This window comes from Nicotiana tabacum, chromosome 6 (assembly GCF_000715075.1).
Source record: "Nicotiana tabacum cultivar K326 chromosome 6, ASM71507v2, whole genome shotgun sequence".
Classification (NCBI taxonomy): domain Eukaryota; kingdom Viridiplantae; phylum Streptophyta; class Magnoliopsida; order Solanales; family Solanaceae; genus Nicotiana; species Nicotiana tabacum.
Window position 1 is genome coordinate 104,728,192 of NC_134085.1, and position 5,033 is coordinate 104,733,224.

General features: G+C 35.0%; 1 long non-coding RNA gene across 1 annotated transcript; it reads left to right on the forward strand.

Annotated features, from left to right (window-relative positions):
• Window positions 1–203: 203 nt before the first annotated feature.
• Window positions 204–4,240, forward strand: LOC107807009 (uncharacterized). The gene is made up of 4 exons (XR_012710563.1): window positions 204–563; window positions 1,822–1,894; window positions 2,626–3,170; window positions 4,015–4,240. It is a non-coding gene; the product is annotated as an uncharacterized LOC107807009 (long non-coding RNA).
• Window positions 4,241–5,033: the final 793 nt, after the last annotated feature.

Below are 5,033 nucleotides of genomic sequence, written 5' to 3' on the forward strand. Positions count from 1 at the left end.
GCAACGTATTTGTGAACCGTCGCAAACATGTATATGGCAACGGTTTTGTGAAAAAAATTGCTATGGGAATAGTTATTTATTCCCCCTCGTTTTTTTCGCTGAAAATTTACTGGCCCGCCAAGCTAATTAATTAAGTGACCTATATTTTATATTTTTTTAACTAATTTAATACAAAAACCCCTCCGCCCAGAACTACTCCCCTCATCGATACCAAACTCCCATCGTCTAACACCCAAAATCTCCTTGTCGATACACCAAAAATCCCCTTTCTGATCTCTTTTCTTTTTGCATCTTTGCCGAGTTAAAGATTAATGGCTGAGTTTCATCAAATACCTCTTCATTAGACCTCAATAATTATCAAACCCTAGAGTACCCGAAGCCCAAAACTATGAGGATAGTCGGGGACTTCTCCGGCACTTCTTCAGGGACTTCCGTCGGTTTTCTGGCACTTCTCCGGCACTTCTTCAGGGACAGTTGCTTCGCCGGCACTCCTTCCCCAAATCCCCAAATTCTAAAATCAGATTTGTGCTCGAATCAGAGAAGCCCAAAATCACCATAGCATGGTAATTTTCTTAATTCTTTTGGTCATTTTTACTATTTTTGCTACCAATTCTATACGTTTTTAATGTGTTTTTTAGTTCTTGGCAAAATGGCTCTTAATTAATGCTGTAGTCTTTTGGGTTCTATGTTTAATTCATGTTGTAGTCCTGTGTTTTTAGTTCTATGTTTAAAAGTGATTTTTGGTGCCGATTAGGTGATCGTATTTGTGTTTTGATCCATTTTTATTATGCAGCCATGGAACTCCAAATGGCATCTCCTTTGGTAGTTGAAATTCTTGATTTTGGAAGTGGTTCTTTTTGGCATCACATTGTAGCTATAGCTTCTCCACAAAACTTAACAATTCAAACACATTATTTATGATAAATTTATATTTTAAGGGAATAGCAACATAAAAATCTCATGTTTCCCATGCTTTCTAACTTGCAGTAGTGTTATATGTAATCCTTGCACTATTTCATTTGAAATATTGTAGAAACTTAGATTCTTTGTAACCTCAAAATGTATTCAACTTATTGTGTCTACATCATGGTGTACTAGAATACGGGTATCCATTTATTTGGTTGCTGAGTATAACGCTGTAGTAGTCTGCTGTAAATTGAATAATGAGTTCTCTTAGAGGTCGAACCTGTCAAGTTTAAATCTTGGATCCGCTTATCTATCTTCCATTTTGTTTGTAAATTTTCACAATGCTGCTTTTGATATGCCTGATCAACACTGATTTATCTTTAGAATGATGTCTAGAGTTATTCTTATCCCACGTAAATGGATTTCTTTCGATATATTTGTTGATGTTGAATTTCAACTAGCAAAATAGTAGCACCAATTACTTCTATTTCACATTTTAAAACAATTTTCTTGCTGGCCATGTGCCTGCTGCTCTGGAGATTAGAACTCAGCTTATAGGACTACTACTGAAGATATTGGTCTCTACTGCTGAAGGGGGTTATGATTGCCAGAAAATTTTCTTCCTGATGTTTATGAATTACTTAAGAAGTTCTTCTATAAATATGGATGTGTTGTTTCCAAGGAGAGTTGGATCCTGGATAAGTTAGCAACTGCTTGAGTTGTGAGCCCTTTGCGAAACCGACTACAGATCTACTATATCTAATTTGCTCTGTTGACTTAACTAAGTACTCATGTCTAAGCAATTGAGTTTTCCCATATATTAGTCTTATACCTTGAGTTAATGTCCTAAAGTACAGTAATTATTGAAATCCTATGAACTAGACTGAGATACTGATCACCGGTTGATATTTGTAGTGTTGCAGTTTATAAGGCATTATACAAGAGCTTTGGTAGCTTTGCTGCAGATGTCGTTGCCGCCATAGACCAGGTACTTTTTCATTTTTAGTTACGAGAGTAGAGAAGAAGGGTACAAAAGAAAGGAATGTATATGTGTTTGAACTTCATACAAACAAAGGAAGAAAGAAAAATAAGTGATGCAGGTGTTGTTTCCCTGCATTGCTTGTACTTTGATCTTTTTGATTATAACCTTTCAAAGAACAACCAAAAATGGGATATAATTTTCTATTTTCTGATTTTTAGTGTGTGGACATTTACATTGACCTAGAATCATTCCCCTCACTGAAATTTTGAGATTTCCAGTTCCTTCTGACAGTGCTCTGAATTTTCTTCTCTTGACCTGAGTTTTTCCATATAAACAGCTAAAAGAAAACAAAGAACAAGACATCATTATCCAGTTTGTTTCCATGAGCTCGACCTTGAACATGCAGATGTAGATTTTCTATAACTGTCATGATACCTTCAACAAAATATATGTGCTTAATCTTATGACAGGAGTGGTCACCCAAATTCCACCATGTGGCAGCATCACGTATTGATGCTTGTCTTACTAGTGGTAAGGCAACCTTGTTAAAAATGATGGTAAAGAAGGAAAAAGATCTCCTAGTTATTGGACAACTGTTCATGTATGAAAATCTTATTTCATATTAAATTGTACTCTCTTCTTCATCATTGTAATAATCATGAGGAGCATCTTAACAAAGCAAAAACAAGATAGATCTTCATTCCTTAGAACTGATACTTATCTGTTTTCATTGATAGGCAGCCCAGGATGGTGTGGACATAATTAAATTTCAAAGGAAGTTATCCCCGATACTTATCTCCAATCGCATTCCAGCGGGATCACTTGCATCTTTGCGAAATTAAAGGGTTTAGTTGTTGACAATAAAAAGAACCTTTCAAGCTACAAGGTCAAATGAAAATGAAGAACGACAATCAGAAGCTGGATTACCTCCATCCTTGCGAAACCAAAAGCTTTCGTTGTTGATAACAAAAAGAGTCTTGAATATAAGGTCAAATGCAAATGAAGAACGACAATCAGAATAAGGATCTCAATTGCAAGAACAAGTGCAGCAAGTGACACGGAATAAAAGGATGCTATGAGACAAAATATTACAATGAACGTCATCGCACGACTTCAGCGTCTGAACCCAGAATTGTGACTTGATCCTGACATGTTAAGGTTCAGTGCACGTTCACACGTTCACCTGCACGTTCACACGTTCACCTATAGATGCTTCCTCTGCACAACAAGTTGCTATTCAACTAAACAGTCGACCATCTGCTGGTAGTAACAATCAAGATCAGTACGTACCAAATGTTATACATGTTCTTCTATTTCTTCTACTTCTCCTCCTTCCTTGGTTGGGATTTTGCTTTGGTTCAAGGCAGAGTGGATATGGTAATATCTTTTTTTTCTTCTTCTATTTTTGTTTTAATGCTTCAAAAATTAATTAGTAATTTCTGAAATCACAATTTTACTTCTTTTCTATCTAATTAAAGCATAAAATTGTTAGCGTGCAAGAGAAGCTGAATTTTAAGGGGTTTTTAATGTTAATTTTCCTGAATCCTTGTTTCTCAAAAAATTACTAGAAGCCTTGGTCCTTGGACAATGCTGGAGGCATTACTTGTAGTTCATACATGAATATGCCCCAAATCAGGTAAATCACTTTTACAGTCTCGCCTTTGATCAAACTTTGAATTCTTAATGCTAAGGTATGCAGTACAACAACAAACCACTAACAAAAATAACACTAATCACATAGTATATATATCTATAATAAACAGAAGCTTTATATATGATGAAAGTAACAGTAGTTAATATACCTGAAGAATTAGCAAGTAAACAAGTTGTCGCCCAAATTCCTCATTCTATCATATATCTGTGACTGTCGTCTTTGTGATAATAATATACCAACATTTCCAAGCAAGCATTTATAAATGAACTTACTAATGAGTCTTCCCATCATAGCTTGATAGTTTGAATGTTTTGGTCTTTGGTAATAATATCAGATTGTTATAATGTTGCGTATAGTTTGTTGAGATGAATAAGTTGGATTAATAAAAGAAGAACGAAAACAGTTAAATGCTTGAGTATTCTTAGACCGGATTCTGTTGAAGGGTGATAACTTTATTTATCCTCTTTTGTAGGTGGAGTAGATCAAGAAATGGATGATGAAGACGATGAAGAACTAGACTTTACTTGAATTGAATTTTGTATTATTATAGATGAATGTTATAGAATCTTTTGTTACTAACATTTTTGAAACTTATTTACTCTTTTGAAATGTACTAAACTTATGCACTCATGGGGTAGAACATTTGCTTTATGGATAATTTTGTATTATTAATAGTTTCATTTTAAGATGTATTTAAATTTTAGTGTTATTATAATTTATTATATGGATAAATATTTATTTATAACAGGTGCTATATTTTGGTTTTAACTAAACTGATACAATAGCCTACTAGAACAATTGTAGTAGGACACAAATGACGTTCCAGCAGACAATGTAAACCATTGCAATAGGTCCCACTAACTGTTCAAAATACAATATAACTGTTACGATAGCCTAAAGACCGTGGTTATATTCAACATAACCGTAGAAATAGCTTACATAAGTGTTGCTTTAAATAATATGGTAACGATTAAAAACCGTTGTATAAACAATACAATAACGGTTTTGAACCATTCCAATTGAAAAAATAATCGTTCCAACAGAGAAAGGGAAAACCGTTGCGATAGACGTATCTATTGTCACGGCGATGCAAACCGTTGCAAGAACCGCTCCAGTAGACCTACGGGTACGCCGACTGATGTGACGGTCTTTAAACCGTTCCAATATCCCTATGGCAACGGTTTGGCAGTCTGTGGGAACGGTTTTTCAACCGTTACTGTAGACCAATTTTTCAGTAGTGAGTCTAATCTTAGCTTTATTTAGCATAATTTAGCATCGTAGTGTTATACAATTAGAAGTAAAATAGAAAACCCAAAATGTTTAGAAGTGTAATTTCCAAATTATACAACTCCACTTTAAATAGACACTCAACTCCAATATATATTGCCCTGTGGAAATCGATCCCGAGCTTATTGGGTAAAAGCTGCTTCAACCTCTCTCGCTGCTCAATAGTAGTGCAGGGTTGGCCTCGATCACTTTTTGGCGCCGTTG